Raw genomic sequence first — 25,253 nt, forward strand, 5'->3', positions numbered from 1 at the left:
ATATATAAAAGTAATTTAAGTCATTAGAAAATAGGGTAACAAAGTAGTGCAGCTTATGTTGGCTCTATCTTTATATCTCAGTACCTTTGCGGTGGTAGGTAAGAGATGAATGAAAAGATGAGGGGAAAAACAGACTGGGAGAACTTACAGGGGTGTGTGTGTGTGTGTGGTTTTGCTTGCCTGCACCTCTAAAAAGGCCTACTGGGGCCAGGTGGAGATGTGAGCAATAGCTGTCGACACACAAAAGACTGCGCTTTTTGTCACCCAGAGGAAGGCTACATGCCAAAACTCGTATGGGACATAGACAAACAACAGGCCTGACAACATCATGAGCATATGGCCTGAGTATGTGTGTGGGTCTGCATGTGTGCGATTTCTGCTGCACAAGACACAGTGGGCCTCAAGAGACAGATTTCTCCATTTGATTAGTTTTCTTTGTCAGACCGTAGCACCCCTCCTCCTCCAGCTTAAAGGAGAACACTGTGTCATTTAAAGCCACTCAGTTTGCAGTCTGGGTCATATGTAACATACTGTATTGTAACATTTACTCATTAGTCTAAAGAAAAGTCTTGGCAGAATGAAAAGTATTTTAATATAATGGTTCAGATAAAAACACATCTCACAGTAAAGCAAGACAGCATGCTGACTGATGAGCTGTGTACCTACCTGGCCTAACCGGAGGTCTCAGAATTTTGCACTGTTGTGAAGCCTTGATATTTAGCCTTAATCTTTTCTGTGATGGATGATTTACTGTACTCAAGTTTTGTCTTTGCGTCTGTACATAATCAAATTGCTGAAAACCCTTTTTTAAAAAGTCAAGCAGAACGCCTTAGAGCACACACTACATCTCTGTGTGTCTGTTGCTTGCTCTCTCTGGGTTTTTCCGTCTCTCTCCCACCTTGCTGGTTTTGTAGAAGGTCAATATTGACATTCAGTCGTAAAGCACGGCCTCAGATCTAATGTAAATTATTGCATACAGTAAAGCACAAAGATGTAAGAGAGAAAGCCCCCAACAAATAAACAGACACCAGCAAGTGGTAATATGAGGTTGTACAGAGGGTTTACAATGAATCTTTGTTATGTTATGTCACAGAAAAAAAGCTGCAACATAGAGGGCAGGAGGAGGCAGGGAAGTTTCTGGACAGATCATGTGAAGGAGAAATCTATGAGAGAATGATAATGCAACATAGAAAGGCCTGGAGGATGTGTTAAAGGCCAGTAGGTGAGAGCGTCTAGTGGGGGAGAGACAAAAGAAAGGCAAAAAGCTTGAGAGCGGCACTGGAGGGCAGTGAAGGGGGAAGAAAGAGAGGCCACAGGAGGGGTGAGAGGAGTTGCAGGGTGGCAGTGAAGGCTACTGAAGCACCACAGGAGTTTGGGAACCAGTGAACCTTGCTCTGTCCCCCCCACCCCTCCTGTTCTCATTCCCCTCTCCATCAATGTGAGGAAAGCCTCCTGGCACACTGGTGATACGTTTCCCATGAGCTTTAACATGTGGCCCATTAACCCTTCTCTGTAATGTCCCATGCTGTTATTATTCTGCGTTCATGGAAAAATAAAATATTTTGCAGAGAATAGAATAACAGTTCAACGACAGAAAGGATGATCGAGATAAAAGGTTGGAAGAGGCAACTGTGGCTGTTGCGAAAATGACAATGATAAGATTTTTAAGGGTGTTGGATGGATTGCCATTAAGGGTGAGCATATCTTTTTCACAGCAGGGATTTTGGCACGTCATAAAACACATTTTGGCACGTCATAAAACACAGGTGTAATCAATGACATTTATGAACAACTGGATTCCATTTAGGTGAAAGACTTTGGCGACCCTGCTGGTATGTTGGCTTACTGGTATGATTTACTGGGGCACTTAATGGAACTGAGCTTTTGTTGACAAACATTGATTTAACTGTGTTTCTCCTGCTATGACAAGTAGAAATGTCACCCGATTCCCACTGACAAGAAATGTCATTTCTTTTTTATTATGATTATTCCATAGCCACATATATCTTATAACCATAACAACAAAGGTCCTCTACCTTTAAAGTACTTATTTTAAGCCGAACCATAATCGTTCAAAACACTGGGGAATTCTGGGTCACATCAGAGGATACGCCATTTAGGATGGAGGCCTAGTTGAACTTTTCCTTTTGTACCTTTTGGCCAAATATTTAATGTTTGATTATGTTGAAGTACCTACAAGGATAATGATTCCCATTAGCTTCAGCAGCAGTTTGTTTCCAGTTCTTATTAATGTGAATGTTAGCATGCTAACAGGCTAAATATTACTTGTTAATCATCACCATGTTATTTTAATCGTATGTTTGCATGACAGTGATTTAACCACTGGTTATCCAGTACAATTTTATTCCAGAAGAAATATTAATGTTAAAAACTACAGCAATGATTTAAAGCTAGTGATATAAAGTTAGTGTGCTAACATGCTCACTTGCTGATGTTTAGCAGTTAGGATGTCTGTCACAGAGTAGTTTCTCATCCCAGCTTAGTGTGTTAGCATGCTAACATTTGATAAATGGTACTAAACACAGCGTATTAGGTTTGCTGGTATGTAGTCATAAACCAAAGTGTACTGGACAGAACTGACCTGATGAGGGAAATGAAAAGGGGGTTACAAATCACCCTGAAGGTGACATGAATATGTGTACCAAATTTCATGACAATCCATCCAATCATTGATGGGAAATTCCAAACCACAAATATCAAAATGTCCGTCATCAGCATGGGCTAATGTTGTTCTTGTCATATTCCAGAACCATTTGGGATTAACTACTCACTATGATAGAGAGTGATCATTTTACAAGGTGGACTGTCACAAATCTGACACTTAACATCCCTAAACCATATTTCACTGAAACATAAATAAATAATTATAAATTCTTGAACTATGTAAATAATCTTCTGATGTGAAAAACTATTCCCTCCTCAGCACGGAGTAGGGATGTCTTCCCAAAAATAACAGACACATATTGAATCCACTGTGGACTTCCCTCTGTGCGTGTATGTATGGTTGTGTGTGCATGTGTGTTCATTTAACAACGGGATTCTATAGAAAAGCCCATATATCAGACACACCCGAACATGCAGAGTGTGAAAGGAAGTGCAGGCTCCTGAGAGAAATGGAAGGAGTGACCGTGGAAGAGAGAGGAACAGAAGAAGGCAGATCAGGAAAGAGACAGGGGAGTTCATGGAGAGGAGGGAGAAAAATAAAAGGAGAGAAGAATTCAAGTGTAAAATTAAGAGAATTAAACCATTAGCAAAGGTGCTACTTGCCCAGTGACCAACCACTGGTTGCTCACTCTATCTTTTAAATAAGCTAATACTCTGCAAGTCTTTTCAGATTAACCCAGGGTCTTTCATAGACTTAAAGGTAACCTCACCATTTTCCAAATTAAGCTTCTAGAAAAAGGATTATCCAGCAGTATCTCTAGGTTTATCCTGCTAATGTATCAAATACACCCTAGAATGATCTGATCTGATCTTGACTTGCCACTTTTCTCTGTGTTTCATAACCATTTATAAAGTACAGTGAGCACTGTACAGTAAGGAGGCCAGTGTGGAGTCTGTTTTGTCCGAGTAGACACAAGGGCTCAGAGCTGGCCTAGCTTATCAGCCTACTCTTGTCCTGTTGCCTCTGGCGACATGTCCCGCCTGGCATGAAGCCAGCACCCCATTAAAGAGATCAAAGCTGGGTAAAGTGGATGTAGTCCTTTGTCGATTTCCTCTCTCTCACTCTCTGCAGTTTGTCTCTCTCACCTCATAATATTTTTCATAAAAGTGTTTTGTACCAAGATGGAAGAAGTTTAACGAAGACTAATAGACAGGGCTGGTAATTGCTTGTCAGCCACTTGAATGGAGAAAAGTGGAGCACCTTGTGTAGGAGCTCAGTTAGTGACAGACTACAGATGTGGTTGGGTAGACTGGCAATGAGGCCTCAGACAACTTAATGTTTTCAGAGATCTGTAAAATACGAATCAGGCATATTTTCTTCTCGTTTCCTCTTTAGCTCAGGGTAATGATTCCTAACTGTCAGCACTTCATTTAGTGGGCAGTACTTTAAAGAGAAAGTCCTGTTTCTACACCCACAGCCAAGCTTCATATTTAGCAATGTTTGGTTTCACTGACCACAAATAAAAAACTCTTGTTTGTAGTTTTAAATATGAACCATAAATTTTAAAGCAATGACAAACTCATCTACAAACACAGTTGGAGGGCCTTGTAACACAAACAGAGAACTAGTGTTACTCCCATGTGCCTTGTTGTTCAGATTTTAGGAACAGTACAGCAAAACCAGGAGGCTGTGTTGGACACTTTCCTGTCCCTGAATGGAGACCAGCTTTAAAGTTTGAAACATTTCCAAAAATAACTCCATTACTGCAAGGTAATAGCAGCCTTCAGTAAAATTCATTCTACCTCTTGTATTTATAGTTACAACAGGCCAATAGGTTGAGTCAGCACTGTTTAAATTCCATCACTTTTATTCCTTTAAAAAAATGTACATCATTGAGCAGCAAATAAATCTGAAAGTTGTATTACAGGATACACCTGAGTGGTTCCTGAAATGTTACCCAGCAGTCAGTATTGCAGTCATGCATGCTACATACAGCCTGTACACAGTTCCTGTACATCTTTGACACCTCTGTTAAACAGTACAATATAAGGAACTGACCACCTGAAAGTCACAGTCCATATATATGTATTAACTTGTAACCTGGCCTGTCATCCACCTTTAAAGCTCTTGTATTAGACACTCATGACATTAAGATTGGTATACAGTGGGAGTGGAGCGGTAATCATATCCTGTGTGAACTAGGTCTCCCCCAGAGATTTCACACTACAGTATATGGTGTAATAAACCTTTTAATCTCCTCCAAGCCAAAGCTAGGGAATTCCTTTTTTTTCCCCTCTCCCTTGGAAGATTTGCTTACAAACTTTTTCTAACCATATCTTTGACAGACAACAAAGGTCCTGTAACTTCAAGGAAGTACTTTCATGAACCCAAGTTATGATCTTTTCCTAAAACTAACCAAGTAGTTTTTGTGCCTCAATGTAACATAACCATGACCACTCCTTAACCACGACCCTGCATTTATGGTTGTTTCCATGATGATGATGATAGATAAGTGCAAGTTTAACTGGTAAGCATGGAACAGTTTTGTGGCTTGTATTTGAAGTGTTGTATATTGTCGTTTAAGTTTCAGGAATTGTTGAAATACATAGTTTGCAAATCCTGTTGTTCTTTACATTAAAAACATGTTTTAAAAGGTCAGGGAAAAAAACACAAAAATGGTTTATAATTGGTTAAATAAAACTGGTGAAAGATCTAAGTCCTACATTTGTTACATCGCTGAGGAACACAAAATGAGCAGCAGACTCAATATAACACATGCAACAACTACATGTTGATATACTCACTGAGCTATTTGCATTCTGCTTAATCACATTAAAGGGATAATTTCTTCTATTGCCTGAACCAGGAGCAATACAGAGAAGAAGAAGAAGCTTTATTTTATTGTCATTGTAACACTGTGACTCGTACAATGAAATTTCATTTGTAGCTGAGGCCGGGCCGCTGCATGCATATGTGCCGCCATCATGGGCAACTTGGGCAACAAAGAATTCTCAGCTGTAAAAAATATTGAAACCTTTACAACTAAATACGGTTACAAATGACACAGCAGTTGATGTGATGCTGCTACTGTACGTGTCACACAGAAACACTGATATTAATTTACAAAAAATGCAGTGGTCGCTAATCTAGACTACAAGTCTCGTCAGTAGGCAGTCTGTATGTGAACTCACTGCTGGGTTACTGTACAGTAGCATCACCCTAAGATTTTCCATTACGGCACTGAACAGGTGCAGTCTAGTTCGTGTGGGAGAGGAATGTGCAGATGTATCCGTGTGTATTCTACAGTGTCAACAAGCATGTGAACTTGATGTCTCTTAAAGGGAGGATTGCCTAAGAGGCACAGGCAGGAGTGATGTGTAGCAAATGAAGTAGCAATAATTTGTTACTGTGCTTAAGAACAGTAGATGCTCACTCTTCTGGCTCTAGCTTGAATCTCTGCACAACAAAGTCAGTCATCTGGTTATGGTGAACCAAGCAAGCTGTGTGGCTCCCACCAAGAGGAAGCTGCTAGTGTGTAAGAATCACAGAATTCAACCACTGCTGATAAAGAAAATGTTGACATTCATATGAATGAAAGGAATCCTCACTGAATGTAAGGTGAGGTCTGTATGCCTCAACAGAAAGAAATGTTAGCTTTGAAAGCATTACCATTCAACCAAAGTATAGAGCGGACATGGTAAATTGATAACAGTTTTGGCAAGAAGGAAGCATGGCCTGATTTTAATCCTAGGTGGCCCTGGGGCAAGAACTTATTCTTGGGCCCCTCCTCAGCCCCGTAATACATAGCAAAACCAACCACTACCACAAATTCTATATGATTAGTTCACTGACTGAATATTAATTAAGAACAATTTTAACTCAAAACAAAAAAAGGTTAATAATTGCTATTTATCTGTTATAGTTAACATTTTTAGGGTTTGACTGTTGGTCAGATTACAAAAGTGAATAATATTTAATTTACATCATTTCTGACATTTTATGCACAGAGCAATAAGCTAATTATTAAAAAAAACAAACTGGTTGCAGCTTTACATTATCAAAGTTGATAGTCACCTTCAATCAGCACAAATTTCAAACAGTAAGTAGATTGTTCAGGTATTTGTTCTTAAGTATTTATTTTTCTGACAGATTTTTACTTTTACTGCCTACATTTTAATACATAGATCTGTAATTTCTACTTACATTTTCAAATCAGGCTCATTATTTAAAATTTTAATACTTTTGGGGGGAATTATAGATTATTTTTATTTAGTACTTCCTGCAAAATGTGCACACGGCTGCACTGGGTGACATGTTTCTTCATTACAATATCTCTGCTCTGTTTACAGCCTGCTAGCACCTCACGCTGTCACAGAGATGTCATGCACGCAAGGTTGAGTCTCGCTTTACTACAGACACTAAAAAGTTATGGTCATTTGAAGCTTCTGCGGCAACATTTTTAACAGATATACTGGTCTTGTTTTTCACAGTATAGAAACATGTCACCCAGTGTAGAGGTGTTTTTAAATGTTTTTGTCTATAGCACAGACAAATAGGCTAATCCGGGCTTGAGACTGACAGGCATTAACTGAGTAGAGGCAGCTCTTTCTTGGTTTTATTCTCTGTATGGGGAGTGTTGAAAAGACTATAGAAAAGGATCAAGCTTATCCTTTAAGGTTTAATTACATCTGAAATGTGGCCTTCTTAGGTAATGATTATTATTTCTTTAATTTCACTTGAAGTTAGAATAGTTTAATAATCTTGGAAATATATTAATGACAGGAGGTTTGGTTAGGTTTGCAGGACAACAGCTAGTAAAAATGGCTGTTGAAGAACCGCTTTTTATTTATTTATTTATTTATTTATTTTTTACTTTTACTGAAGAGTTTGAATCAGTATTTTTACTTTTACCAGTCTTTTCTTACACTGGTATATGTACTTCTACTTGAGTAATGAATGTGTATTATGTACTTTTGCCATTTCTGATAGAATTACATGGTTCATGTCAAGAATGTTCTGTCGGGAGTTTGTGTATGCACATGTTTACTTAGCCATAGCAGTGTGTTGATGGATATTGCCGCATTGTGTTTTTGGCTGTGGTGATGAAACACAAACATTTCCTCCAAGTACAGGCATGATACATATTTCCACTAAAAATCAGATAAGAATTAGTTTAAATTTCTCATCATTGTTATTCTGTTAGGTTTACTTTTCCACCACAGTGTAGTGGGAGTTTTTGGATAATCTGCTTGCCTGTTTTAGCCTGGCTGAGGGTCTGAGCAGTATAACTTGTGAAACCCAGGTCAGTAGGGATCACTAAAAACAGTTCAAAGACACCCCCCTGCTGAAATTGCCTGCAGGAGTGAATACAGATAATGGTTTATAAACAGTAGTAGGGTGGTTTATCCTGAGCAGCCAATGAACCTAAACAGAGTACAAGTTCAAGACTACACACATACACACAAATGAATGAATGTGACTGTTTATCAAAGAATCAGCCTTTCACTTTTCATCTCAGATCTACATGTGAACCTCTTGTTCTTGTTCACATCACCGCCCATCTGTTTTAAGGTGCATTCAAACATATAGACACAATGTAGCTGGCTGTATCAGGCCAATTCTATACTTCAGAGGGTGTGTTGTGTTCACCACATTACTTACATTCTTTGCTCCAACATCTGTTTTCTGACATATTGTAGAGAACTGGGAAGCCAGAGACCACAACAAGTTTTTTTTTTCTCCATTTGGTGTAAAATTGAACACAGTGCACACATTTGTGCTTTGGTTTCTATAGAAAACAAGATGATTGTGATTGGTTCTCACCTGGTGCTGTCACAGGTTATTTGCATAAAGTTGAGGGTTCCTCAACTTTCCTCTGTAGTGTAGCTGGGTTGAACTTCATTGGGGGCACAGGGCTGCAAAAACAGGTCTCATTTACAAAGAGCGGCAGCTGTCACTGGCACAGCTTTTTGAATCTGTGTGAAAGCATCATTAGGCAGTAGCATTACTAACAGCCAGAAATCAAACCAGGAAGGTGTCAGATTGGAAACATATAATGGCTTTCCATGGCAAACTCACAAACAGGTTCCCTGTAGAAGGAAATGCTTGACTGCAATTAATGATTCTCAGGAAACATCCGCAAATGCCATTTTCCAGTAAATCTTGTCTCATGTGGCACTGAATCCACCTCAGGGCTCCTGGACTGAAATCAGCAACAGAAAGACAGAAGGGAATTTTAGGTCTCTGTTGTTATGTGTCATCATCACTATCTGTCTCCCTTTTATTTCATGTCAGGTTTTTATTGCCTGTTTAGGCTAATTAATATGAGCAAAACTGCCCAAAAGTACTTTAAAAAAAAGAAGATAAGTAACATTTGCCAGTTAGCACTATCTGGATAGGAATGTAATTCATTATGGGGCAAATTAAAAAGGTGTTTTGTCAGGACCCTGAAAAAAAGCCATAACCTGATAACGGTACTAGAGAAAAATGTCAGTGGACCTTTAGGATCATTGCCGATCATCCTGAGGGGGGAATAACTGTCTGTACCACATTTCAAGGCAATCCATCACATTGCTGTTGATATATGCAGTCTGGAACAAAGTGGTGGAACCACCAACCACAATGGCTCTAGATTTTGTAATACTCAGTTGGCGTACCATTTTCATTTAACATGGACAGTTGTTAAAACTTCCTGATATTTTTGTGTGAACATGCAGACCAGTTTTACACGCTCCTCAATCCAGGTCCAAGAACAGTCACAGTGAAGCCTGTTTTACATTTTCAACTGTATTTTCCACTGGTAAATTTCCCACAGCCTCTGTAGGTGTAATTTTTCTTAATATTCTTCCAGGGAAGTTAAGTGGTTTCCAGCTACAACTTGTGTGCTGAGAAATACCGGTACTTGCTTTTACTGGGCGTTGTTCAAGGACAACTTACTAGTAATTTTGAGGAGAGTGTTTCTTATTAAATGCTCCACACATTTACTGGATTTCTAGCTGCTAAATTCTTCAGTATTCTCGCCAGCTAGTTGGCAACTATGCCTCTTTTCCATTTGGTGCTGGGTAGGTAATGTACAGACAGTTTTTAGGTTTTTTTTTTTTTTGGTTTTTTTTTGCTGCACACAACTGTTTAGCTTAGCTCAAAACAGGATTGATGAGAGCAGTGAAACTCAACCAAACAGCGAAGCTGTGGGCCCTAAAACAAAAATAATAACTAAACAGCTCCCAGAAGTGAAGCCACCATAACGTGATCGCCCCCTGTTGGCTGACTGTAGTATAGGTCACAAATACCACCTCCTCCATATTAGCAAATGAGACACTAGTCAAACTTAAAACTCAATACAAATATGATTTATTTTTTTTTCCTCAGAGGTCACGTGTGGTTTTAGGTAGATATTATCACATTGATGTGTGTACAAGTGGTCATTTTTCTGGTAAGTTTGTTTTTTAATATGTTATTTAATGATATAAAAATAAGTGCATTTTGCTGTCAGTCCACTTCTGGTTGCTACTGTACAGAATCTGGTTGCAAAAATGCAAGATGGCAGCTGCTGTATTCACAATATTTTGGCTTCATTTTTGTAGTGAAGGGAAGTGGTGATGCCATGTCTATCGTATAGATGTCAGTGACTGTGACCAGAGATCAATATTCGAAAGGTCTTTCATGTGTGATACATCTATGTGCAACAGTGTTAAACAAGGGACCCTCATTTTGCACTCACACTTGAAGACATCACAGCCCGTCACAATCAGCAAATGTGCGACCTCCGCCTGTCACCAAGTGTGGGGGAGTAGGAGTGAGAATCAGTGGGAGGAGGAGAGGAATGTTAGATTGAGAGGGGCAGTTCAGTAGCCATGCTTACTTTACTCTGTAGGTTAATTACCATACTGACAGATTGATTACTGAGAGTGGCAGAGGAGAGGGGTCTGGCAGCAGCTCCCAGCTGTACTCTTTAACCTTCTAATACTGTGTTGTTTGTGTACATGTTTTTGTGAGCAAAAGTGAGATTGCAAAAGGCAAATTGAGAGAATATAAAACTGTTTACACCAGAGAGTGTGTGTACATAATAAATGATTGTAATGAATGTGTGAGGTATTCCCAGACCTCAGTGGATATTCATAATTGTCTACTGGTCTACAAAATCTGTCTCCTTCTCTTTTACGTGTGTGTGTGTGTGTGTGTGTGTTTGTGTGCCGGACACCTGGAGTTTGAACAGTGTTTAGGATGCCTGCATCCGTATACTTTTCAGTTCTAGGGTCGCTGCAAAGGTCTTTCACCCCACTGCAGTTGGAAAATAAGCACATCAACACACACACACACTTTGTTTCAACTTCAGGGGACATTACATTGACTTACATTGATTAGACCGACTTATTCTAACACATAACCATAGTCACTACCTGCCTATGCCTACTCCTAACTGTCAACCTAACCTTAAACCAAGTCATCACTCTAACGTTTAATGATTTACATTTTGGGGACTTGCTTTTGTCCCCATAAGGCTGACAAATCCCTCGAGTGTGACTGTGTAAACAGATTTACGTCCCCACAACATGAGTAATACCAGGCCACACACGCACGGTCATTTTCCTGTCAGCAGGCTCTGGCACTGATCACATGAGTTAATTATCTTCACTGTGTGCTGTGGCAGATACAACATACAAACATGCTAAATGAGATAATACATAGACGCTGCCAAACCAAAATAGAAAACACTAATTCATACTTGAATGCACAATAACACATTTCAATCTGTGAAGTAAGTCCAATGACCTCACGCACTGAACAGGCACGCAGATGTCTGTGTTGACACAAGCGTCAACACAGCTGTTTTTTGTTTAGTTTTAAGCTTCATTTAGTATACAAGACACAAAACACATCAAGTGTCTGACTACTGCAAATGGCTCTGTATATGTTCATGAGTTTTTTTGTACCTTGATATTCAGTATATTCGTAAATAAGTCAAAAGTGTGTTAAATCTTTTATGTACTATAGCATGCTGACATTTGGGGCCACTACCCTCCACAACCTCACTGACCTCCTCCTCCAGCATTACAGATCTTCAGGGCAGCAAGGTGAGGGATGAGCCAAGAGACAAGAAGGAAGTGAAAGAAAAAGGAGGCTGTCTAAGCTGCTTAAGTGTCTTTTTGTCTTCATCTGTTGGGGATCAAAGCTGGCTCCTGCTGGAAAAGCTGTCTCTTTCTTAAGCAGGATTAGTAAGAAACAAATGCAGCCCCTCCCAGTGAGATGAGGAGGAGGGGCACAGTATCATTGCCAGCACAAGGAAGCTAAATGACATCTCATTTGGAAAATATCCTGTAAAGTAGTTTGGTAGTGCTGTGTACAGGATCATGATATCTCACACACACACACACACACACAAAAAAACCTCCTGATGCTCTGGAAGGTCATTAAGTTGTTCAGCCAAGCCCAACTTGAGTATTTCAGGCTGATAATTAAGCAGGTACTAAATGAAACAATGAGAAACTGAGCAAGTACATTATGACCAACCTGCATGTGTGTGTTATCATCTGTCCCTGTGCAGCTGCAGAGCTAATGGGTGCTTTTGCCAGAAGTTAATTTGAAACTGTCAACATTTGAATGCCTTTCCCAGGCAAATGGTAAAAAATATCTATAGAACTGTCAACACCATTTGTTATATTTGTCCAATAAGTATCAGACAGTAACTTCTCATTACGATACAGACAGAGAAACCCTTTCGGCAGCAGTGACAAACCCTGCCTTCATGCCTATATTTGGTCATCCTATTTGTTATTAAACTAAAATAGAACCCTTCAGCTGTCTGCCCGACCTGGCCAGCAAACTCAACACACAGGTGACTTTGCTATCAACACCACACCACACCACACCACACCACACCACACCACAATATGAGTGTGTGTGCGTGCGTGCACAGTGTGTTCCTGTGACATATGAGGGGCAGGAATGGGTGTGTAATGGATGCCACAAGTAGTTTTCATTAATAGTTCTGCTCAAGCATCAGGACATTTCCATGCTCTATGCTTTTCAACACATAGTGCATCTGCCAAAACCTACCCGGTCATACAGTCCTAACCTTGTCAGCTCGTGACAAACATCATCCAACTGATAATCATCATCATAAACAACACTATGGGTGGGTGATCAAAGATGTGTCATAGGACCTAGTCTGCAGGGTGTCAGGGTGATCCCCATTGTTGCCAAGTGGCCTAAAGGTTTATGCATTAATGGAACTGTAAGGTGGCCACGATAGATGATGAACATGGCTAATAAAGCCCTAACTTTACACAAAGCTTGAATTTCAACCAAATTAAATTCAAATTATTTCAACACAAAGATAAAATCATAACCATGCTGGGTTGCTAATGTTAGCAAACAAGCATTAGATGCCAACACATCCAGAAGGAAGAACACTAATGTTTTAAGCACTGACCCCACAGGCCACCAAAACCCTATATTTGGTGACCAAAGTACATTCTTGGTAGCCCAAATGTAAATGCGTGTATAAACAATGCAGAAAAGGCATTTTATTTAACACAGGTTAACACAGCCTTCCTTCACTGTGACACTTCTATAAATTAAATTACATTAACAGAATGAAAATGTAATTATTTGTTTAAACTGTAAACAAGTTCACTTGTAAACATTTGTGTTTCTGGTTCTTCTGTAGCGATCGTGTGAGAAGTTTGATTACAGTAAACCTACAGTGCCTTGCGAAAGTATTCGGCCCCCTTGAACTTTGCGACCTTTTGCCACATTTCAGGCTTCAAACATAAAGATATAAAACTGTAATTTTTTGTGAAGAATCAACAACAAGTGGGACACAATCATGAAGTGGAACGAAATTTATTGGATATTTCAAACTTTTTTAACAAATAAAAAAACTGAAAAATTGGGCGTGCAAAATTATTCAACCCCCTTAAGTTAATACGTTGTAGCGCCACCTTTTGCTGCGATTACAGCTGTAAGTCACTTGGGGTATGTCTCTATCAGTTTTGCACATCGAGAGACTGAAATTTTTGCCCATGCCTCCTTGCAAAACAGCTCGAGCTCAGTGAGGTTGGATGGAGAGCGTTTGTGAACAGCAGTTGTCAGTTCTTTCCACAGATTCTCGATTGGATTCAGGTCTGGACTTTGACTTGGCCATTCTAACACCTAGATATGTTTATTTGTGAACCATTCCATTGTAGATTTTGCTTTATGTTTTGGATCATTGTCTTGTTGGAAGACAAATCTCCATCCCAGTCTCAGGTCTTTTGCAGACTCCATCAGGTTTCCTTCCAGAATGGTCCTGTATTTGGCTCCATCCATCTTCCCATCAATTTTAACCATCTTCCCTGTCCCTGCTGAAGAAAAGCAGGCCCAAAACATGATGCTGCCACCACCATGTTTGACAGTGGGGATGGTGTGTTCAGGGTGATGAGCTGTGTTGCTTTTACGCCAAACATAACGTTTTGCATTGTTGCCAAAAAGTTCGATTTTGGTTTCATCTGACCAGAGCACCTTCTTCCACATGTTTGGTGTGTCTCCCAGGTGGCTTGTGGCAAACTTTAAACGACACTTTTTATGGATATCTTTAAGAAATGGCTTTCTTCTTGCCACTCTTCCATAAAGGCCAGATTTGTGCAGTATACGACTGATTGTTGTCCTATGGACAGAGTCTCCCACCTCAGCTGTAGATCTCTGCAGTTCATCCAGAGTGATCATGGGCCTCTTGGCTGCATCTCTGATCAGTCTTCTCCTTGTATGAGCTGAAAGTTTAGAGGGACGGCCAGGTCTTGGTAGATTTGCAGTGGTCTGATACTCCTTCCATTTCAATATTATCGCTTGCACAGTGCTCCTTGGGATGTTTAAAGCTTGGGAAATCTTTTTGTATCCAAATCCGGCTTTAAACTTCTCCACAACAGTATCTCGGACCTGCCTGGTGTGTTCCTTGTTCTTCATGATGCTCTCTGCGCTTTAAACAGACCTCTGAGACTATCACAGTGCAGGTGCATTTATACGGAGACTTGATTACACACAGGTGGATTCTATTTATCATCATTAGTCATTTAGGTCAACATTGGATCATTCAGAGATCCTCACTGAACTTCTGGAGAGAGTTTGCTGCACTGAAAGTAAAGGGGCTGAATAATTTTGCACGCCCAATTATTCAGTTTTTTATTTGTTAAACTCCAGCAGCCCCGACATAACGATAGTGAGCTGGCGACAAGTAACCTTACTGTTCGCTGTTTTTGTAGCATGCTGAACTACAAGAGGTGTGAATGAAATGGGACGTTTGTGGCACACTGCACTGGCGAAGTGCAGGTGTTCTGAGACACAGTGTTGTTTTACAGCTCTAACAACCTACAGGAACAGTCTGATAACACACTGTCATATCTGTCTACTCTGGCCAGGAGGCCAGGTCAGCTTAGGAGCTGCTGGTATGGCTCCAACAGAAGAACTCATGTTTTCAGTAAATATTTTCACTCGTCCTCTTTGTCTCAGACCAGGCACAGCATGGAAACCTTATTAAATATTTAAATCTTCTGACACAACACTGTGATTTAACTTTACTTTTCTGTCAGTGGGGACTAGTTCTGAAAGATTCACAGTTTATACAGTGAGATAATTTATAGAACAGCAGGAAACCAGCAAATCTTGTTTTGAGATTTACAAACTGTGAACTTGTTCAGTTCAAAAAGACAAACTAAATAAATTTGTTTTTTCAAATAAGGAGAACCAGCAACCAGCTCTCACCCCTCCCCAACCCCCAAAATGTGAATGTGGATGTTTTCAGGGGTCCTTTGTGCTACTTGGTGTTCATTTGGGTTCTGAGGCACCCTGTATTTTGTACATGACATTATATCACACTGGTTTAATCCGTACAAAATCTTAAAATAAAATTGATTTTTTCACATAACTTGAATAAGTATATTTGGGACATATAAAATGTCCCAAAAACTATTCTTTTAAAACACTTTCCAAAGTGTTTTACAATAAAATAACATGGAAATAAAACAACAACAACAACAAACAGCATAACCAATATAACAGCAAGTATAAATACAGGAAATAAGATGCAATAAACCGGCACTTAGAACAATAACATTAAGATGACAAAACTTCCGTCATTTAGGTTTTTTTTATTTAAATCTCATTTGCATTGCATCAAACTATGCTAAATAAAAATAAACACATTCAGGCAAACAAACCTTAGACGGAAGGCAGCTAACTAACCATGTGTGTAACCCCAGCAGTTCACACACAAAACTCAGCACACTATAACAGTGCTGTTTGGGGGTTACCAGACTTGTAGTTGTGCCGGGTCACCGCACATTTTTTTTCTGAGGTGACAGGCACAGGGGCTGACATGTTCAGAGCTGTTTCACTTTGTTTCCTTTTTATACACAAACAACGTCCCCCTGTCATCACTCCATCCTTCAAATACCAAAGGGCCCCCTTAAGAGAGAGGTCTCAGCGTTGGCCTCTAGTTGGGCCCCATGCGTTCTCTTGGAAAGCACGTCTCTAAGGAAGAACTTTTACACAATGCAGGCTCAGAGATTTACTTCTCTCCAAGCAGCCTGTCATCTAAAGTAACAAAATATATCCAACCACTGGATGGAAATTAGCATAATCTGCCAATCTTTCTGTCAGCACTACCTTCACACAAAGTATTCTTCACTGAAAAGTGCCTTCAGAGGGACAATGTTCACTTTCCCCTCGTGTCTTGTGACATTTGGATTGTGTTACACTTGGACTGACATAACACACCCTCTTGGACTGTATTTCACAACAGGTAGTAAATCTTTTGCCCTGTTAACTTGCTGGCCTATGTTAGTGTGCTTTAGTGGCAGTTTTCTCTCAGTTTATCACTCTCACAGCTGTTATTTCGTGCTCTATGGCTGTAATTTAAGATACTCTGCAATGATAATGGATTTAACAACACTCTGACCAGATGTGTTCAGCAGCCTCGGGATAGACTGCCTAGGTATCAGTCTGTATTTAGTCTAAAATGAGCCACTATTTTCAATGACAGCGACGCCTGTTAATTATCCTCAACTCTCCCATCACCTGACAGATCTTATGCTACCCCTAGTGTATGGTAGCATGACCTTAAGCTTAATTTATACTTGTCCACCACTTGTCGACATACATCTATGCAGCAAAAGGGTTTATGCGTAAACATAGGCCGCTGATGGTCACAGACAAGTGAACATGCACACCTCTCAGATCTCAACTATTCCTTTTGTGGAGCTGTGCGTCCGCCATGCTGATTGGTTGATCCTACAAAAAGAAAGGCACAATGCTGGTGTATCTTACTGGGAAAACACACTGAACTTGTGTGATGGCAACACTTGTGCTGTTGGTCGGCTTGTAACAGACTCGCTGGCCGCTGTCCTGCTGACAGACAGACAACTGTTCTGATGACTCAAAAGACACAGAACGTGCCGCTCAGTGTGTTTTCTCAGTTATATGCATTTCACTGTCCTGAGCCGTGACTGCTATTCTCTTGTGTCCGTACCAAGGGCATGGCTTATCCATGCTTCACACATACACACACAGAGCAAAGTAGAGACGACAGGTTGAGTGAGAGAAACATTGATGCTCTCCTGAAAAATGGGCAAAAATATTCCAGAAAAAATTATAACAGCTTTTATCTTGGCTCAAAATCTCTGTGATTACCGTCTACTGACTTTTGTTGCTTGAGCACCCCCCAGTCTGAACATTAACATTTGCACAAGTATAAAAGCAACAGCTATGCACCTGGGTCCGACCGACAGACGCATAGAGTTGCATATGTGCAGTGAAGCAGAAGTATAAATCTGGCTTTACGCCTCATTTAACCCTCTCTAAACTCTGTTCCTCACAGCTCGTTCACCCTGATAATTCTAACCTTAAGGCTCAGTCCCACAGTACACACTGAGATGCTGATAAGGTTTTCTCCAAGTACCTTAGATTTTACTTAAAAAAGCTTTACTTATAACTAAAATCAGTTGCAAGCTTCCAGCTTTTAAGATGCAGCAATACTCTCTTGGAGTATAAATATTTTTAACTCACTTGCCAAGCTACCTCTCCTAATGGAATTGTTTGAGATTTTGGGAAATATGCATATTCACTTTCTTGGTGAGAGATGAGACTCTAAATATGGTGTACAGATGTTTAACATAGCATAATAAAAGAGTGGGAAACCATTAGTCTGGCTCTGTCTAAAGGTAGGGGGGGAAAAGAAATCAGGCTCAATAATTAACATTTGTTTGTTTAATATGGATAAAAACCAAAGTGCAAAAGAGTTTGGTTATGGGACTGCTTTTTTACTTTGTCTGCTTCATGCAGTGTTTGGACAGTTGTTTAAAAGTGAGAAAGAATGAAGGTTTTAAGCGCCTCTATCAAGTTCTTTTCAATTCTTCACAGCTATTGCCATCATTTTCCCAATGTGCAACAGATCATGAAAAGGTGTGCAACTATCCCCATCTGAATGATTGACTGTTGTGAGACTATAAAGATGAGAAAAAGACCGAGCTTTTAGAGAAGATGGTATGATGACTTGTTGTCCCACCTTCAATGGTGATCATTCTTAACAGGTGAACTTTTTTACTTGAAGCATGCACCTTAACCTTTAGACTCCTTATTTTCCACCAGATTCCTAATCTGATGGTCATACTTCACTGAACATTCCTAGACTGACAAATACTATTTAAGAGGATTAAATGTGGGGATTATTTGACAAATTGAGCCAATTCCTCTACAAGATATGAACACCAGTGGAGTTGTGGCTCCTCCGGAGACTGAGATGATATTTTCTGAGAGGTAGTATTGAACAAACCCTCCGGTATCTTATGAACAAGTATGAGCAAAAAGTTGCATTTGCTTTGTGAAGCATCTCAACCTAAATGCCCACAAAGCTAGCATGTCTAAAATCTTAACCTTTCCCACATGTGTGAGTCAACAGAGTAAAGGGGGTGTGAATTAACTAGGTGCAGCAGTGAGATGGGAAAATAGTGCTGGAAGGAAAGAGTAAAAGCAGTGAGAGAAGGAGAATATAGCGAAGTAGGGGGAAAAGGCTTTCACTGCCTCCAGGGGTGAGGCAGGAGGCCAGAGCTGAGAGAGATGGGGGTCTTTTCTGTCTGGGTGGTGGGGCCAAAGGGAATAATAAAATTATTAGGATGAGCACTGGACAGGAAATAAATACAGTGCAGGCAGGATCATCCAGAGGCAGCCAGCCAGACATAGTGAAAACTATATTAAACTCTATATCAAATAGGTTAAGATCATTCCTCACAGTATCCTGCACTGGAGAATTCATAACCTTTGCTGCTTAGACTGAAAGCAAATACTTCATTTCTTCCAGAAGGCATCATGAAAATACTCTCATGTTATTCCGGTAGGTTTCTTCATTTTACTTATGAGCTATGGCTTAATCAAATTTAACTAAAACTATTCATTTCAGATCATTCTTGAATATACCAAGCCATTCTTAGTCTGGTCTTGTTTGAAGAAGTTGTTGAGATGTCAATGCGTGAGGTACGTTCCATTTAGTTGTGTCTGTTTTTGTTGGGATGTGTTGATTAACAGATGGAGCAGGAAGACCACTGGATACCTCAGTAGTGTCCGTTTTGAAGAGTCATCCATCCTCTCTGTCATTTGTTTAGGGATATTTGAGAGAAAAGGAATGAAAAGCATGGAGAGGGCAAATACAGATGAGGACGGTGACTTTGAAGACTCTTCCATATGTCACTGTCAAGAGTTTTCAGCCAAAATGAACTTGGGACCCCTAAGTAACATAAACAAACAGTTGACACTATTCAGAGCACTGATTCTGACACAGTCAAGGTAAAACATGAAAGAGCTTTTTTTCTTTTATCCTGCCAAAGACATGACTTATGTGGCATCCTTTTTGGTTTGTGGCTTCTGTTTAAAAGCACTGGCTTGGGTTCCAGCAATTCCCTTTCTTCCCATTACTAAATAGGAAGAAATGGCCACAACCACAGAAAATTAGCTTAAAACGGGACAACTGAAACATTATGCATCTGTGTCCACATCTGGCTTGAGTGTCTGGAGGTAAAAATAATAATAATAATAAAAAGAACTCACTGATGTGTCACCTCGATGTGGTTTTCACATCCACTAATGACTATCCTCTAATGAAAGCTCTCTGCTAATGCTTCCTGGCAATCAGGATATCACTCATACAACTTGTAATGTTTTCTCACTACTAAACAGCAGAGCTGTCTGGAGAGAATTCTTTTAAGTCAAGGTAAGGTAAAAGAGATTTTGTTATGCATTGGAGTAATGAGACAAATATTTACTGAGCTCAAATCTTCCACTTCAGTTATCTTGTTTAATAAGCTAATTTCCTAAAAAAAATCATCCTGCCAGCAGGTTTTATGTCTGGAGAAAATCAATGTACCGTTGTTTTGTTTGAAGATATTTCCCTGTTTATTCAAAGACTGGTCTGTTTCCAAACTTCTAAGTCTCTGCCCAGATTTCCTTTTTCCTACAATTGAAGTAAGTCGGATGTGTTGCTAGCTGAGCTAAGTTTAATAGACAGGATTAAAAACAAAGATGTCGTTTTTCTGTGCCACAGCCAGAAAATGCCAAGCTGCAGAAGTCATTGCAACCTGTCTTAGAAAAAAAAAAAAAAGTTAAAACACCACTAAACCTCAAATCTGCATCTTTCTTTGATTGACCTGAAAACTATTACCTCCTGCTAACAACAACATCCACTCGCTACTGATTGGTCATCACATACCCTCAAACAGAACCGTTAACAGGAACACAATGTCTTCTTGATAAAGTGATGATAATGTTTGGAACATTTACAGATAAGATTTTAAGCATCAAAAGTTATTCCAGAGACAACTGTTTTATCTTTGGTCTGGCCATCCTGAGGTAAACAGCAGAAATACAGTGTTCATGTTACAAAGTAACCCACCAGGAATGCACACATGTATGTAATTGGCCAACTATGCACTTTGCCAGATGATGTCATATTCAGTGGCAGAAAAAGTTGCACTAAATCTTATTTTGCACGACACTACATCATTTTCAATAGAATGTACCCTCCCATACAGCAATCCACAGGTGTCAAGATTAACTTAAAACTGAAGATGTAAACCTGCTTTCAGTACCGGAAAGGTCAGGGGATTATGAATGTCATTAGGATACACTGTCTGGGAACCATTAATGTCTGCTCAATTTTTGGTCAATCCATTCACTACAATATTTCATTGGACTTGTGATGCTAAATAAAACATTTGGGGATCACTTAAGTCAGTCATTCATCCTCTGACAATCACGAATGTCTATACAAACCTTTATGTCCACAGTTTTTGCGATATTTTAGTCCGGATCAAAGTGGTGGATTGGCAGAATGGCTGGCATACTGTGGTTAAACACATGTGAATGTGTGTGAATGGTGCATGATCTCCCTGTAAAGCGCTTTGACCAGTGCAACACACTGTGAAAAATGCACTATATAAATACAGTCCATTTACCATTTACCAAACACATGGTAATAATGAAAAAAATGATGCTATATCAATCATTTTCCCTAACAGTAAAGCAGTCCTTTGTTTTTTCAGCAGCCACCCAGTTAAGGTAAAATTTCCCAAATCAGCTCTGACAATTCATAGTAAGATACTGAATACAGACTTGACACACGACTGCACATGTATTATACAGTACATATGTTTTGGGAAAATAACAGAGTTCTTCAATTTAAGGGGTCAAACAGTCACTGCTCTGCAACAGGCATGAAGTTAGAGCAACATCCGTGAAAAATTCAATTTTCCATTCTATAACATAAAGACAAAATATCCTTCTAGTATGTTTCACAGAGCATGCAATGCAAACTGGTGTTTCACAAACACTACAACAGCCAAAGGGAGTATGTGTCTATTCATCAACATTATCTTATCTTTGGCTATCTAAAAAGCAATATTATTATTTCTGGTTTTTTTAAGGTGACTGCCATGCTTATATGAAAAAGAGATAATTCAATTTCCAGTGGGGCCTCAGTCCACAGAGGTATACCCTGCTTGGAGTGGACACATCGGGATCCCCTGCCAGGATGATATAGATCACAGACCAACACAGGCTCTCTGTGGAGAACACGTTCTGTGTATGTGTCTTTAGTAGTGACATTTGTGGCTTTACTGCGCTTGCAGAGAATGACAAAGATAATTTTACTTAAACATTGAAATTCTGGTTGTGAAAGCCGAGGCTCTTTTCAAGGGCCCTGAGGTCCCACTTTAACTTTAACTGCTTCCCAAACTGATTTAATATTGACACAACATAAACATTCTTGTGTGCATGTCTTAATAACTCAGTGGGGATATAGGTTATTGTGATTTTCAATATCCTTCAGTTCTCTGCTGGGATTCAGCCATAGCCTGTGAATGATGTAAGAACAATATACCCCATGTGGGATTTAAGACGGTGCTTCCAACAGGCCAGTGTATGAGCTTTATAAACATATTACAAGGATTTTGGCTGTTGTAAAGCTTCAGACTGATAAAGTAAGCTGCTGTGTTTCAGTGCGTCTGAAGAATGTGTATTTGAAAATAACACAAACAGAGCTAAAACACGGTTCTTTCAAAAATCTGACCCTCGGGGTCATTGGTTTGACTGGCAGTCAGGGTGATTGCAATCTGGCAGACGTCCCAGAGAAATGTTCGGAGACCAGTTTCATGAATTGTATATGTTCAGGTTAGAGGTTGTCTGCGCCTTGTTCAAAAGAACTAGCGCCTGCACAGACAATTTTCTGCTAAATCCTCAGTAGAATCATGCAGGAATACATTAAAACATCGAATACCGCCTGTCAGATATTGGAGTATGATCGACTGAGACCAAAAACAGACGCAACCAAGACAGATGTTTTACATCTGGGTTCAAATTCATTAACATTGCTTGGAGTAGGAGTACAAGCCATGTCATTTCAAGTGTTATTCATTTATGGACCAATACAACAACGAAGTCTTCAGAGTGTTGCATTCAATAAAACAAAAGATTAAGGACTGATCATTTATGTCAGACTATAAATTACATCAATAAAAACCACAATCAATTCAATCTGAAATTAAAAGCATTTGTTAATTAAACATTTTAAATATGAAATACATATGTGAGGAGTTAATTCTACCCAGATCAGTTAATTTTTGGAATTATGAAATACAGATTTAGCATAATAACAATATTGTTATGCATAATGAAGGTTTGGAATGTCTAAGAAAAAAGTCAAATACAAATACTACATGCAGTATACTATGCTTTTGCATCTTTTCCATTTGGGAGGTTTTGGAATAGTAAAACTAATTTTCTTGCAGGACCAGGTACAGTTAGCAAATTAAAAACAGTAAAGCCCACCAAAGGTACTGTAGGGCCTTGATTTGTAACTATTTTGACAGTACATGAGTTTTTAATGATGTTGGTCTCAACTATTACTGAGCCAAAGTAGATATCACTTCAGTGAGAAGAATCTCATTCAGTTAATACTGTCCGTTTCCTCAGAGACTGTGGTCTACTACCTGGATTTGAACAGCCCTGTTCACAGCCCAGAGCACAAGAGATTAACATCATTTTGTGGACGATAAGTGTAAGTGTGGCCTATTGTGTTAAATATATAGAATATCTGTTTCACATTATACTGTGCCTCCCCATGGTTTACCCTGAAACTCATTCAGCCTACAGCTGTAATAATCAGAGCCACATTTCTGCTTCAGGGAGTGAGCTTTTTGGAGCCAGATTTTAGTTCCAGCTAGAGATCATACTGTCAAATTGCATTGGATGAGTGTTTTATGACCAAGAGTCTCCTGGAGCAATTATATACAATAAGTACACAGCAGGGATTAATCATAAAAAGCTCTATAGCTGTCTGTCAGCCTTAAAACCAGTAGTTTAACAACTTCATGTGACTGGAGCAAGCAGCTAGCTTAGCTTATCATAAAGAGTCAAAACAACACAAAACAACTAGCCTAGCTGTGTTCTAAGGTAAGAAAATCCACCTACAATCACCTATAATGGTTGATAATATATATCTTTTTTATATTAGCTTTGTTGTCTGTACAATAATTAATTGGAAAAAGGTTGCCTGATTTTACAGTGGTTATGTATTTTAAAGCTTCTTATAAGTGGGTTTTCTTTAACCCTTTCTAGTTTTTATGCTACGCTAAACTGACAGCTCATATTTACCACACAAACATGAGAGTGGTTTCAATCCCCTCATCTGACTGGCTACAAGAAACTGAACATGGCTTTCCCAAAATGTTTTACATCTTCAAAGCTGATGTTTTTGCAATGAAAGTTACAGTAAATACAGAAACAGTTTGTGCCTTTATCTTTCAATAGCATGGATTTTGTTCTGCATTCATGCAGTTCTACATGCAGCAGCAACACTTTAAATGTTCAACGTCGGCCCAAATATCTGCAGATTTTCTGGGGATCAGTAGTAAATGAACTCCAGCAGAACACAGCTAGAGCTCCTTATGATCTATCAGACAGATAAACCAATGGTGTGCGGTCCAGTATCTATGATAAAACATTTTTTGACTAACCTAATACTCCTGTGGTTCTGATGTATGAATCTGTATGAATAAGAAAATTCTGGTGAAGATTAGATGATATTTCTATTTAAAAAGTGGAAACACTTCATTGTTTCTGTAGGAAGTGAAGTGATCATGATATTATCAAGATACTGTCAAAGAGCAACTTTAAGGAAAAAACCTTACTAAATACATGAAGTCAGACTGAGATTAAATTATGCCATCAGATCATCATTCAAATCCAGAAAAACTGGCTCACTGCCAAGTATACATGAATATTTTTGCCTTTTTTTTCTTGCTCTGGTTGAGATCGAAACAACCACTATTGAAAGGATTTCCATGTAGTTCTGCACTGTACACACATTCAAAGTCTGCAGACAATGAAACCTAATGACTTTAGTGATTCCCTGACATTTCCTCTAAACACAACTTGAGGGTGATATGTCTCAACAATTACTGGATGGATTACCATGGAATTTGGTGCACCCATTCAGGAACCCCACAGAATGAACTGGAGTAACTTCGGTGGTAATCCTATTGTTTCATCTAGTGCCAACTGCAGGTCAACATTTCCATTTTCACAATACATTGTACAAAAACCTAACATTCCTATCAGCCTCAGACATATTTTGTGGTTAGTAACTAGCATGCTAAACCTAGATAGCATACAGCAGCTTAAAGCTCTGATATTACCATTCAGCTCAATGCTAAGCTTACAGTAAGTAGAGGCTCACAGAGCCACTACAGTGGTTGGTGATTCTACTCTTTCAGTCCAGGTTTTGAGGTAACATCACTCGAGAATTTGCTGCAACTATCCAGGACTCTATCCTTGTGAAATATATTAGCCTACTGATAGTGAAAAAAGTTGCCCTGATTACCCGGATTACTGGAAAAAACCTAGGTAAAAGGCCTCACGACAGCTGTGGGGTGAAAAACATGAAAGAGCATATGATGCTCTGATCAAATGTAGGGGACATGAGGGACCAAAGTGTTTGATGCTTTTGTGGGTATTTTTTTCCCTGTACAAGCATATGGGGATACTCTGACAACAGAGTGTTTATCACAGATAAAGACACTTAAAATCAGCTGAGGGGGCTGTGTTTGTT

The 25,253-nt window shown here is 39.4% G+C and overlaps 1 protein-coding gene across 2 annotated transcripts in view; it reads right to left on the reverse strand.

Annotated features, from left to right (window-relative positions):
• vegfab (vascular endothelial growth factor Ab) overlaps window positions 1–25,253 on the reverse strand; it is a 65,237-nt gene that overhangs the window by 35,230 nt on the left and 4,754 nt on the right. Inside the window, exon 2 of one of the 2 annotated variants that reach the window (XM_020623658.1) lies at window positions 8,450–8,541. The exons of the other annotated variant lie outside the window; for it this stretch is intronic. The gene's annotated coding sequence lies outside the window, so the exon portion shown is untranslated. The remainder of the gene's footprint in view (window positions 1–8,449; window positions 8,542–25,253) is intronic. 2 annotated transcript variants of the gene reach the window in all.

The sequence above is a fragment of the Monopterus albus genome, unplaced genomic scaffold, assembly GCF_001952655.1.
Source record: "Monopterus albus unplaced genomic scaffold, M_albus_1.0 scaffold307.1, whole genome shotgun sequence".
NCBI classification, from domain to species: domain Eukaryota; kingdom Metazoa; phylum Chordata; class Actinopteri; order Synbranchiformes; family Synbranchidae; genus Monopterus; species Monopterus albus.